The 13,833-nt window shown below is 52.2% G+C and overlaps 2 pseudogenes; one reads left to right on the top strand and one right to left on the bottom strand.

Moving 5' to 3' along the window:
• Positions 1-1,633: 1,633 nt before the first annotated feature.
• LOC136635781 (5S ribosomal RNA) lies at positions 1,634-1,753 on the bottom strand (annotated as a pseudogene).
• A 6,363-nt stretch (positions 1,754-8,116) lies between these two features.
• Positions 8,117-8,236, top strand: LOC136635759 (5S ribosomal RNA; annotated as a pseudogene).
• Positions 8,237-13,833: the final 5,597 nt, after the last annotated feature.

Here is a 13,833-nt window from a genome sequence, read left to right as displayed (position 1 = left end):
CAGGTGCCATCACCGTATCCTGTGGCAAGGAGTTCCTCAGCATGTGTTGGATGTGCAGAAGCTTCAGTGTGTCAGGCCTCTGCTAACACCCCCTTCCACTTCTGAATTTGCATCTTTGTTTTTGATGTTAGTGTCACCAAAGATACTGCTGTGTGTGTTGCACTTTATTGCATTGGCTGCCTTGTGGTGGCCCCTCAGCCAGCCCTGCTAACCGCAGCCTGCTTTGCAGATTGGAGACCAGAGTGGGGAGATCACGGCCTGCATGAACATCGCCCAGCTGGAGTCCATCTTGGGTCTGAAACTCAACAGTGATGACCTGGGCTCAGCTGCTCATTGCACCGGATATGAGAGGCAGGGTGAGTTGCTTTCTTTGCAGAGCTTTTTGTGCCTTTGCTTCCTCCCTCCCACCCCCTTTGCAGGGCAACCTGGCAAATTATTTGCATTTTTTCCTACCCATGTTTTGCCTTCTGATACACATTTCCACCTTTAAAATGTTCAAGTGGAGCCGGCCCATCCGGCTGGCTGAGGCATTTGCCTCAGGGCAGCGGCAATCCATGCTCACTCCCCTGGGCATAGTGACAAAGGCATGCCCGCTTCCACCTGTCCACCCGCTCCTCCTCTTCCCTGGCTTGGAAGTGGAGGAGGAAACGTAGGGGAGAGTGGGGAGCTAGTGAGTCTAGTGGTGAGTGAGCTAGTGGTGAGTCTGCTGGCACAATGACAGTGGTATCTCCACAGCAAGTCTATGCAGACGGCCTGCTCAAGCCATGTGGGATGCCCTTAAGGGTGACAGAGAGGGAGGGAGATGATTGTGCATCATGAGGAATACATCCCTCGCTGAGCAGTTGCCCTGGACAAGCCCCACTGAAATGAAGGGGAGATGCTTCAGAAGCACCCTTGCGCACTCTCCTGTTTATTTCAGTGGGGCTTGTGTAAGACACGCTCTCAGTGGCTTGAACCCCACATTGATGAACATAGGGGGACTTGTCAGTTGAATATTGCAGTCCAGGCCCCAGCATGCCCTGGGCTTGATCCTGCCACAGGGAAATGGTGTGGTGAATGTTGCGTCGCTTGTGAAGATTGTAACTCAGCCGAGTCCTGACTCCTCACATGTTCTGTTCCCTGGAGTTGTGGTCATACATTCATGCGCTTTTTACATCTTAGCTGCCCCAGTGAGTAGAACTGGATCCAGTGGGGCTTAAACTGGGGGGTGGGGGTAGATATAGGCTGAATATCAGGAAGAAATTCTGATCAGTAACAGCAGTTTGGCAGTGGAAACTATCACCAAAGGAGTCTGTGGGTTTATTTATTTATTGTCCACATTTTTCTACTGCCCTTCCTCAAAGGATCTCAGAGCGGTGTATATAGTTCTTCCCCTCCTTTTGTTGTCACAACAACCCTGTGAGGTAGCTGGAGGCTGGCCCAAGGTCACCCAGGAAGCTTCACGGCTGAGCGGGGTATTTGAACCTGGATCTTCTGGGTCCAAGTCCAACTTTGAACTTTGAACGGCTACACCATTCTGGCTCCCTCCCTCCCTCACGGAGGATCTTCAAGTAGAGGCTGGACCATCAAAGGTCCCTTTTGGAGATGTTCTAAAATTGGTTGGCAACCTTCAGTCTCAAAAGACTATGGTATAAGTCTACAGCACCTGGTATTCCCAGGCGGTCTCCCATCCAAGTACTAACCAGGCCTGACCCTGCTTAGCTTCCGAGATCAGACTAGATCAGGCATGTGCAGGGTAACAATTGCTCTAAAAAGTGCTTTCGGATCCAAGCAGGGGATTGGATAGAGCAGGGGTCGGCAACCTGCGGCTCTAGAGCCGCATGCGGCTCCTTCAGCTGTCTGCTGCGGCTCCTCCAGGTGAAAGTGGCAAAGAGTGTGACAGGAGGCACCTGTGTAGGGAGGGCAGGCTGCTTCCCTCCACCCCCTGAGCTCACTGCCCTCCTCTCCCTTCACCCCCACCTGCCCCACATTGGTTTCCCTTTTCAATTTTGCTGCTCTGCAGGCTTAAGATCCCTATTTTTCCCTTCCCCAACTCTCCAGCAGGCTCAGCCAATCAGCATCCAGCAGGCTCCTGGCTTTTTCAGTTGGAATGGCTCAGGGCCCTTCACTGGCTGACCACCAGCCAATCCTGAGCCGCCTTCCTCCTCATCCATTTCGAACCCTTGCAGCCCACCTTTCCCTGAGCAGGTTCCCGCTCAGTGCAATGAGAGGCTTTTTCTCCACAGCAGAGGAGACATCCTGCGTGTCTACTCAGTAGTAAGCCCCATTACAGTGGATGAAGCTTGCTCCCAGGAAAGGGTGCCTGGGATTGCAGCCATGGAGCCTGCTCCTATGCGTGTCTACTCAGTTGCAAGCCCCATTACATGGTATGAAGCTTACTCCCAGGAAAGGGTGCCTGGGATGGCAGCCTTGGAGCCTGCTCAAGGCCAAGCGCAAGGACAGGTGAGTGGGAGCCCGTGCAGGTCTGTTCCAGAGTAAGCCCCGGTGTAGTCCCTGGGCTACTCCCAGGAAGGTGTGGAGGGCTGTATCCTCAGCCTCCTCCTGTGCAGGTCTACTCACAAGTAAGCCCTGCTGTAGTCAGTGGGGCTTCCTCCCAGGAAGGTGTGGAGGGCTGCAGCCTCAGCCCCCTCCTATGTCTACTCACAAGTAGTCAGTGAGGCTCTCCCAGGAAAGTGTGGAGAGGACTGCAGCCTGAGAGCTCCAACCAACTTGTCTGCTCAGAAGTCCCATTGTAGCCAATGGGGCTTACTCCCAGGATAGTGTGGAGAGGGTTGCAGCCTGAGTGAGGGAGGGAGGGCAGGCAGGCAGGCAGAGCAGAAGCTGGCCTGTGGTTGCCCCCCCCCCAGCTCTGGCTTCTCTTCCCCACCTCTGGAGTCTGTGTCCTTTCTTCCTTCCAGCAGGGTGCCTCTGGAAGGTGGGGGGAGTTCTTCAGTATCCATGTAAGATAAGCAGATGTCATAACTGCCATATGTATTGGAATCCTGGAAGATCTGGCATCTGGTGAGGAGGTAGATGTGGTGTCAGCAGTGGCCCCTTTAAGGGTAAGGCCTGGGCATCCAGCAGAGTGTGCTGCACAGCTGCAGCCACTTGAAGGCAATAGGGCCCTCAGGGATATAAGGAGCACCTGAGGCAGGAAGAGGGGTGTGGGTTGGAGAGGGAGTGCAGGTTGGAGAGGAGACTGACTGGGCTTATTGACTTTGATATGGATACTCTGACTGATTTGACTGACTTACTTTGGAATCTGACCTTGGACTGTGACTTGGCTTATTGACTTTGGACTTTGCCCTGGATACTCTGACTGACTTTGTGACTAATGGACTGCTGGAGACACTGGAGTTTGAGGTGTGGCTGCTGTGCCCAAGACCTGCTGAGGACCCAGGGTCTGCTGTAGTGGTGGGAGGCTGCTGGCAGGAGAGAGGACCTCTGCAGGTTGAATAGGCGAGCTACCCTGGAGGTGGGGTCCAGCAGGACTACAGGGCAGAACCAGGGTCATTTGTTGGGGGAAAGAAGTGGAAAGAAGGGGAGCTAATTTGCTTAAAGTGGGCCTAATTCTCCAGGCGGAGAATGGCCTTGGAATCAGGCAAAACACCATAGAGGACCAGGCATCTGAAAACACAGGACAAGAATGTATGACAAAACTAACTGAAAGCTACAAGAGGGGGCTACATTATAAAAATGGGACCTATAAGAGCATAAAGGTGAAAAAAAAACTATATATGCAGTATTATCTTCATTTTAGATGTCAAAAGGGTTTTGTGGCTCCTGAGGTTTTTTTTCCTCTGGAAAATGGGTCCAAATGGCTCTTTGAGTGTTTGCCGACCCCTGGGATAGAGTCACCACTAAAGGCCCAGGTCTGTGATTCTTTGCTAAGACCACTTAATTGTGTAAAGGTTGCCTTGGGAAAACACAACATGTGCTTTAATATGGCAATGAAATTGACTGTTACCCTTTAAGGGACGGAAAACCGAGGACAGGATCCCACACTCAGCCTCAGCCATGTCTCTTTGCCACTGTAGGCTGTGAGACCATTCACTGGGGTCCAGTCCCCCCCCCCCATAGGAATGCATAAATGCCTGAGCTTGTTGAACTTTCCCGCATCATCGCAGGTCAAGGAGTGTGACCCTGTTTGGATCTGTGAGCTGCCTTCATCAAGCGGTGATCTTCATCTGAAGCTTATGGGGGTTACGACCTTGTTTGTAAAGAGATGGCATTGATTGGATGCCCAGAGTCACCCTTGTTCCACTCAGGAGGACGGAATGTACTCAGAAGTGGGGTGGTGGAGGTGACCTCTGGTGACTAAGTGGGGGGGGGTGGACTGAGAGGACCTCTGGGAAGACTTGCACTGCTCAGGGCTGCCAGAATCCTTGGCGGAGCTCCTTTGGGAGATGTGGTTTGCAGCTGTGAGAGGCCCTGGAGTCTGTCGGGCATGTGGTATCTCTCAGGCTCTGACATTGTGTACTGGTGGCATTCATTGTGGTTAGACGTGCTGACTTTGGAATGTGGAGCAGAACCGATAAGCCTCTCCTTGAAGGGCACTTGTGTAACCTTCGTGGCTGCAGAAAATGGTTTTGCTTTGGGCCTGTGTGGTCTGTTGTCTCTTGGCTCCTTCTCCCCAGAAATTTGGTCTTTGCATGCATGGAATCCATTCCCCTTCTGCATCTCTTCCCTTCTTACCATCCCGGCTGTTTGTGGCTTTTGTTAGCATGGATAAGAACATGAACATAGGAAGAGCCCCGCTGTATCAGGCCAAGTGCCCATCTAGTCCAGCTCCCTGTATCTCACAGTGGCCCACCAAATGCCCCAGGGAGCACACAAGACCACAGGGATCTACCCCTCCGGCCCAGGGCCAATGACTTGCCAAAGCGCCATGTAGGTGAACAATTTCAGGTCTCAGAACTGAGATCTTGGAAGCGGAATTCTGCTTGCATCGCTGCTTGTGCTTCAGCCCCACTGCAGGGAGCATGAGGGGCCACAAGGCATCCTTGGACAACTGCCAGGGGTCCAGCTTTTGGGGGCCATGAATGACACCTGTCCTTGCCCCCCCCAGGCAACCATTGTTTGGGTTCCCCCCTTTGGTTTCTTTAATCAGTGATTTGGCAAGAACATAAGAAGAACCCTCTGGATCAGACCAACTGTCCAAGTCCAGCTTCCTGCATCTCACAGTGGCCCACCGGAAAGAGCACACAAACACCTGTGTCCTCTTGCACCTGGCATTCCGAGATAGGCTCCCTCTAAAACCTGGAGGTTGCATACAGTTTTTAAGACTTGCCACCTGTGATGGACTTTTCGTCCATCAATCTGTCCAGTCCCCATCTAGGCCAGATGCCATCATCGCATCCTTTGGCAAGGAGTTCCACAGATTAATTACATGCTCGGTCATTTACTCATGGCTGCTGCTCCCCCCTCCATAATGTCCCCCTATATTGCATTGCATTGCATATAGCAGGGGTGCCCAAACCCCAGCCCTGGGGCCACATGCGGCCCTCGAGGCCTCTCAATGCGGCCCTCAGGGATCCCCCAGTCTCCAATGAGCCTCTGGCCCTCTGAAGATTTGTTGAAGCCCGCACTGGCCGGATGCAACTGCTCTTAGCGTGAGGATGACTATTTGACCTCTTGCATGAGCTGTGGGATGAGGGCTTCCTCCACTGCTTGCTGTTTCACATCTGTGATGCAGCAGCGGCAGCAAAGGAAAGGCCAGCCTTGCTTTGTGCCAGGCCTTTTATAGGCCTTGAGCTATTGCAAGACCTTCATTCATTCATATAAGTTCATCCTTAATATATTCATTTATGTAAACCTATGTAAATTTATTCAAATTTTAATTGTAAATTCATTCTTTTTTCCCACGGCCCCCGACACAGTGTCAGAGAGATAATGTGGCCCTCCTGCCAAAAACTTTGGACACCCCTGGCATATAGCAATGCAACTGTCACTCCAGGTAATGGGGCCTACTGAAAGCCCCCTAGAGTTGGCCCAGGTCAACCTCCAACGCACCATGAAAATAGAGATCTCCCCCACCCCCCATGTGCGAATGGCACAGGCTACAGTTGAGCAACAGCTCAGTGCTGGGTTGACTCCATTCAATTGAATGAAGCCCATGGAAAGCTGGAACCTTGTGCTGCTTCTCAGCTCCCCCCCCCCCACTCTCCACAGTGCAGCCTTGTTTGTGCTCCTCCAAGGCAACCAAGGGCGGCACACCCCAGGGCACGCCTGCCAACTAGTTTCCAACAGCCCAAGTTTGAGCAAACAAGTGCCACTTGTGCTGGCCCCCACCCGGTCCTCCTCCGGTGTGACTGGGCAAATTCCCCAGCAAGGTCCTTCCCTCTGGTGAGCTGTTTCTGGAAGGCCAATAGAGGAATCGCTTCCAGGTGAGCAGTTTTGTGCCTCCCTCTTGGGAGGTGGGTGGCAGTTTCAGCCCCCTTCCTCCCCCCGTTGGCCTGAGTTTTTGGCAGCAATGCAAACACCTCTGCAAATTCTGGGAGTTAGGCTAGAATGCTGACCCAGCAGACACTCCCTGATTGTGCCTGTGATGTAACAAATGGACAAATTGTCCCATTGAACTCCAATTGTGTGTGTGTGTGGGTTTTAATGAAAAACTTTGTTCAGAACAGAAAAGAGGTGTGGAGTGGCAAAGGCCTCTTCCCCAACCAGGCAGTCCTAAGATTGCACTGGTTGTCTCAGCCCTCTTGGATCTGAGCTGGTGTTGTGGACTGGGGAGGGCGGGCTGAGGCCAAGGGGGGGCCAGACCAGGCAACCCCTGCTTAGTGGTTAAGCTGTGGCCGCCTGATAGCACAGGCCTGGGTTAGCTGCCTGCCAAACTCTGGACTAGCAGCAGCCCCTCGTCCAGTCCCAGAAGTCTTTCTGAGAGTCGACTCGCCCCTACCAGCAATGTGAATGGCTGGCATGAGACCCTTCGGCTGGCTTCTTTCCCTGTCGTCCTGAGGCTGCTGGAAGAGCAGTGGCTGCAGCTCTGTGATTACTGCGGTCAAGTGCTTAGCAGAAGTCAGTCTACTCTACAGGGGGCTTCTTGAGTCCCATCTTGGACTAGTGGAAGGAGACTGTCCATTCAGGTTCTTTGTCCTGATCTTGTCTAGGAGTTGTTGGCATCCTTCAGTCTCGGAAGACTATGGTGTCACGCTCTGAATGGTGGCTCTGGAACAGAGTGTCCTCTCCAGTGCGCGAAGCCTGGGTAAAGTAGGTATGGAGGATAGACTGTTACCCATGCAGCAAATCCCCCCTCTCCACGTCGCTGAAATGGTCCAATGGAAAGGCAGAGGCCAATACGGTTGGTTCCAGCGGCGTCGCAGGAGTTGCCAGAACGTGACTGTGTTCAGCCATGAACCGCCTCAGGGTCTCCGGCTCCGGATTTTGCCTCCAGGTTGACTCCTGAAGCCTTTTCCATAACTGGATGTAGCCACAAGGCAGTGGAGGTTTGGGATCAGAGTTTTCCTTCTCTCAGATGAGCTGCCTTCCCAGGCTGACGAGTCCCATCTACCCAGTCTTGTCTAGGAACAAGCTCACATATACCCCCTGCTCCTCTTCCATTCCCAGTTCTCTTCTCTTGCTCTCCTCTAGCCACTGTGTCTGGCACCTGGATCTGGCCAATGTCCCACTTTGGAGACCCGCGGCTCTACCTACAGGTCATCTGATCCTGTGCTTGGAGAGACCAGGAAGCAGAGGAGGGCATGGAACCAGCACCTTTAAGCATGTGCAGAGTGTCCTCTGCTCAGTAGTTAGGGTGGAGAGGAGGACCAGGAGGAGAAGCAGAGCTGAGAGATTCAGGCAGACCCATGCGCAGTGGACTGACTTCTGCTAAGGACTTGACTGCAGCAGCCAGAGAGCTGCAGCCATTGCTCTGAAGGCAGCCTCAGGATGGCGGGGAAAGAAGCCAGCTGGGGTCTCATGGCAAGAGGTGAGAGCTGCCCAAGCAGCGAACGCTGTGGAGACCGACATGGGCGTCCTTGCAGTTGAGATACCCACTGGGTGGCTCAGCTTGTGGGCTCTTGGAGCAGGCCTGAGTGTTGGCTCACACAGATGTGAGCCTTGTCCTGTAGTTTGGTTCAAGAAAACAGAGTCTGGCTGTTGCTAACATGAGGCAGATGAGAAATTAGCCACTGCTGTTTACAGCAATTGTTACCCTGCACATTCCTGATCTTGTCTAATCTCAGAAGCTAAGCAGGGTCAGGCCTGGTTAGTATTTGGATTGGAGACTGCCTGGGAATACCGGGTGCTGTAGGCTTATACTATGATCTCGGAAGCTAAGCAGGGTCAGGCCTGGTTAGTACTTGGATGGGAGACCGCCTGGGAATACCGGGTGCTGTAGGCTTATACCATGATCTTGGAAGCTAAGCAGGGTCATTAAAACCAAGGTTTTAATTTGAACGAGACTAGAACAAATTCAGTGGCGCAGACCAGGGTCCCTTTGTGAGTGCAGCACTTAGACTTTCAGCAAGATGGAGGATACCAGGAGCAACTGAAGCATCAGTGCTGTGGGAAAGGCCGGGATGGGTTTGAGTTGCTTCTGTGGGCTCAGGAGGCAGGCACGGTGGCCAGCGCCTTCCCCAGCTCTGGGTTCCTCAGAGGCAGCTATGCAGAAGTCTCAGGGGCTGCCGTTTTTCCACAGTGCCCAGCCCTACAGCTCCTCCTGCCCCCTCCTGGGAAGGGAATGGCCTGGAAGCCAGACTGTGTTGCCAACTGCCAGGGCCCAGAGTACCACTCTGTTCCTGTGCTGCAGCTGTAATGCCTCTTGGTTAGCAACCTTCATTCTCGAAAGAATATGGTATAAGCCTACAGCACCCGGTATTCCCAGGCGGTCTCCCATCCAAGTCCTAACCAGGCCTGACCCTGCTTAGCTTCTGAGATCATGGTATAAGCCTACAGCACCCGGTATTCCCAGGCGGTCTCCCATCCAAGTCCTAACCAGGCCTGACCCTGCTTAGCTTCTGAGATCATGGTATAAGCCTACAGCGCCCGGTATTCCCAGGCGGTCTCCCATCCAAGTCCTAACCAGGCCTGACCCTGCTTAGCTTCTGAGATCATGGTATAAGCCTACAGCACCCGGTATTCCCAGGCGGTCTCCCATCCAAGTCCTAACCAGGCCTGACCCTGCTTAGCTTCCGAGATCAGACGAGATCAGGCATATGATCTCTTGGGACAGTTAATGCCTCTTGGGACGTGAATTTCATGTTGTGAAGACCTCCAGCCTGGGGCTCTCCGCTGTGATACAAAAACCACAAAAGGTGGATTTTGAGGACAGGGACCAGGGTTGGCAGGGCAGTTTTTCAAGAGAGGTGAACCTCTTGAGTTCAGGCCTCCTTAAAATCTCTGCTGGGAGGACTTTTGAAGAACATCAGAAGAGCCCTGCTGGATCAGGCCAAAGGAGACCCATCTGGTCCAGCTTCCTCATCTCACAGTGGCCCACCAGAAGTCACAGGGAGCACGGGACCTGTATCTTGTAGCCACTCCCTTGCACCTGGCATTCAGAGACAGCCCACGTCTAAAACCAGGAGGTTGTGTATACTCATCACGGCTTGTCACCTGTGATGGACTTTTCCTCTATCAATCTGTCCAATCCCCTTTTAAAGGCCAGGTGCCATCATCACATCCTGTGGCAAGGAGTTCCACAGATGGATTGCACGCTGGGTAAAGAAATGTTTTCTTATCATGGAGCATGCATTGAAGGGCCACCTCTCGGACATCTGTGTGCAGCTTTTCGTTTTCCCAGGTTTAGTATCTGCCTGGGGTAGAGCTGCGTCCAGTTCAGACCTCGCCCCCCCATCTCAACAACCTTCCAGTGGCCTCCAAAAGAGGCAGATATACTGGGGGTGTTGCTGCTTTGCCCAGCCTTGCAGTGTGTTCTCAGCAAGGATTTTCATCGCAAGCTTTGATAGTAAAGTTTGTTTTTTATCCACCCAGCTGAAGGACTCGGTTTGGTTGCCTTGATTACAGTTGTTTAGCTTGATGCAAGATGCTGTCCGAGTTAATTACCGCTTAGCTCGGAGCGGGGATTCTTGTGTGTGTTTAATCTTCCTCGCTGATTTCCAGAAGCACCTTGTCATGGCCCCCTGCTCCTCTTTGGAACACTGTGAGCTTGTGAGCTTCTCGCAGAGCGCTGTGTTCTTTCCAAAGCCTTTGATGAAGCGACTTGAAAGCCCCTCCTGTTAATGCAAACCAGCTTTGCCTACAAACACATCTGCTGGCAGCAGGCAGTGGGGCGGTCTCTGGAGAGCAGCAAGACCAAGAGGGCACAAAAGGGCATTGCTGGGGACCGGCCCTCCCTCAGTCCCAGCTTGGAACACCGAGAAGAGCATGTTGCCTGTGGAGCAAGTGGTGCTCTTTGGCCTGAAGCTCAACAGATACCAGAGCTGAGAAGGGCGGTCCTGGAGTTGAAGCTTTTGGGCACTTGGCCCCACATCCTTGGAATTACGGCCAATCTAAGACCTCCCCACACAAGAAGCAGCTCCATAATTGCCATCCCCCTTCTCCAAATCACAGCCACCTCTGCTCTCTCCCACTCAGATTTGAAAAGCTGAGTGGAACAGAGCAGAAGCAGAAATGTGAAGGAGAGGTGGGCTAGAGCGTCTGAGATACTCTTTTCCTTCACACTTCCCTTCTGCTCCATTGCCTTTGTCCTTCCCAAATCCAGGGAATGGGAGAGTGAGGTCCCAGTTCTCTCTGACTTCCAGCACCGATGCAGCCTCAGTGCAGCCCCGAGGTTTGTTCCTCTCCTGGGCTATCCCCACTATCACTGGATGCAGCACCGGCCCCATTTTCACGGCTGTATCAGTGCAGGAAAGATGCAGGATTGGGCCCTGAGAACACTGGAGGTGAGTGGATGGACAGAAGTGGGCACTTCCCCTACACAGAATAGGCAAAGGAGAAATTGAGGTGCCTCTGAGCATGTGTGGAGTGTGCCCCCACACACACACAAGAGATACTTTTCAGACTGCTTTTTTTCTCTCTGAAACAAGCCCGCCACAGTCAGCCCATTACAGGCTGCCCTCTTGATAAACAGGGGTATAAGTGAGACTTTAAAAAAGCTATTTTGCCATAGTTGAAGTTGTTGGCATCCTTCAGTCTCGGAAGACTATGGTGTCATGCTCTGAATGGTGGTTCTGGAACAGAGTGTCCTCTCCAGTGCGCGAAGCCTGGGTAAAGTAGGTATGGAGGATAGGCTGTTACCCATGCAGCAAAACCCCCTCTCCACGTCGCTGAAATGGTCCAATGGAAAGGCAGAGGCCAATACGGTTGGTTCCAGCGGCGTCGCAGGAGTTGCCAGAATGGGACTGTGTTCAGCCACGAACTGCCTCAGGGACTCCGGCTCCGGATTTTGCCTCGAGGTTGACTCCTGAAGCCTTTTCCAGAACTGGATGTAGCCACAAGGCAGTGGAGGTTTGGGATCAGAGTTTTCCTTCTCTCAGATGAGCTGCCTTCCCAGGCTAATGAGTCCCATCTACCCAGTGGCTGTTTAGTCGCCTCTTATGACAAGTACAGCCAAACTGAGGGCCTATTCTTATCTTTTCTATAGTTGAAGAAAAGGCACCTAAATCAAGAACTCCCTGCATGTTTGCCTTTGTGAAGCTCCAGGTCTGCCTGGTCTTTTGGCAGCTCAGCACTCCCAGCCAACAAATGTGGCGACCTGGCCTGGCCTGGCCCCTGAGCCTGGCTTCTCTCAGGTCCCTGTTCCTGGCAGTGGAGCTTCTGCCCACAGGCTCTGAGGAGGCCTTGTGTATCCACCACCTCACTCGGATATATAGAACTTCTAACTTGGGAAAGGGCTGACCTGCCCGTCCTGAAGTTTGCAGCAGAAAAGGGGCAAATCTTTTCTCCGCTGCCTCTGAGAGGCAACTCGATCCATTGGGCACAAACTGCAAGGGAGGAGATTCTGGTTGGACATCAGGAAGACATTCTTGGCAGTCAGGGCGGTTTGGCAGTGGATCAGATTGCAAGGGGGGGTGTTGGATTCTAACTGCCTGGAGGATCCTGAGTGTACATCCACTAAAATTGAGTGTTGGGAGAGTTAGAGCAGACAAAAGAAAATATTTCTTTACTCAGCGTGTGGTTGGTCTGTGGAACTCTTTGCCACAGGAGGTGATGGTGACTGGCCTGGACGCCTTTGAAAGGGGATTGGACAAGTTTCTGGAGGAAAAATCCATTACGGGGTACAAGCCATGATGTGTATGCGCAACCTCCTGATTTTAGAAATGGGCTATGTCAGAAGGCCAGATGCAAGGGAAGGCACCAGGATGAGGTCTCTTGTTATCTGGTGTGCTCCCTGGGGCATTTGGTGGGCCGCTGTGAGATACAGGAAGCTGGACTAGATGGGCCTATGGCCTGATCCAGTGGGGCTGTTCTTATGTTCTTATGAGGATCTTCAAGCAGAAGTTCAGTAAGTACCTGCTGGAAAATTTCCTGCTGCAGGCAGGTGGTTGGACTAGAGGACCTTGAGGGTCCCTTCTATAAAGTGCTTCTGCCCCAGCTGAAACATTCCCACCCAGTATCCGTGCCTCACAGCTGCTCGTAGGGTGATCCTTGCAGCACATGCTTGTGCTGGAGTGGGGAGGATGGAGGAGTGCGCCCATCATGCAGGACCTATCTGCTCTCTTGCCAGGTTGGAAAAGTCTTTGTGGCTTTCAGCCACCATCTCTAAGTGCCCTGTAAATACTTCCCCTCTATGAGAGAATTGGAGTGAGACTGCAGGATGCCCTCTCCAGGTGCTCTCTCCCCGGGGGAGAAAAGTTCCGCTCCCTCTCTTGGCTCTCGGATGCAGACAATGTTGGGAAGAGGCATTTAAAAAAGCCTGGCAGGTTGGAGATGGAATTCCCCCTTGATTTGCTTGTTCAAAGTATGTATTTTGAAATTGGCGTTTGAGTTTTTCTAAAGATGTTTAGGTTTTATTTATTTAATGGGAAGTGCTGGTGTGGCTGGGACTTGAATTGTGGGGGTGTCAAGATCTGCACATCGGGTTGTGTTGTCCTGTCTTTACTACAGGATGGGGCAAGAAATCAAAACTTCACATAGGTGCTAATGGGTTCTGAGCTGACTGGCGGATCTGGAGAGAGATCTTGGAGAACAGCTCAGTCCAGTGTGTGGCGGTGGTGAAGAAGACCAATTCCATGCTTGGGATCATTAAAAAAGGGGATTGAGAATAACAGCCAATATTGTAATGCAGTTGTACAAATTGTGGTAAGGCCGCAACTTGTACAAATTTGTACAAATTGTGGTAATGCCGTTTGTACAAATTGTGGTAATAACAGCCAATATTGTAATGGCGTTGCACAAAGAGTGGTAAGGTCACGCTTGGGAGTATTGCGTCCAGTTCTGGTCTCCACATCTGTGAAAGGATGTAATGGAACTGGAAAAGGTGAAAAAGAGAGTGACCATCATGATTACTGGGCTGGGGCACCTCCCTTACTAGGAAAGGCTACAGTGTTTGGGCTCTTCTGTCTAGAAAAGGCACCAGAGGGGGAACAAGGTTGAGACATACAGAATTATGCAGGGGATGGATGGAGCAGATACAGGGATGTTCTTTTCCCCTCTCATACAACACCAGAACCAGGGGACATCCACTCAAATTGAGCGTCAGGGGAGTCAGAACAGACAAAAGGAATTTCTTGATCCAGCGTTTGTTTAACCAGTGGAACTCAGTGCCCCAGGATGTTGTGATGGCACCTGGCCTAGATGACTTTAAAGGGGACTGGTCAGATGGATGGGGGAAAAGTCCTTCACAGGTTACAAGCCACAATTACTATATGCAGCCTCTGGGTTTGAGAGGTAGCCCATCTCTGAATACCACATGCAATGGAATGGCCACCGGACTCTCGTCTCTTGTGGTCC

The sequence above is a fragment of the Tiliqua scincoides genome, chromosome 16 (assembly GCF_035046505.1).
Source record: "Tiliqua scincoides isolate rTilSci1 chromosome 16, rTilSci1.hap2, whole genome shotgun sequence".
Classification (NCBI taxonomy): Eukaryota; Metazoa; Chordata; class Lepidosauria; order Squamata; family Scincidae; genus Tiliqua; species Tiliqua scincoides.
The sequence above is the reverse complement of the archived record's forward strand: the minus strand, read 5'-3'. Positions and strand labels throughout refer to the sequence as shown.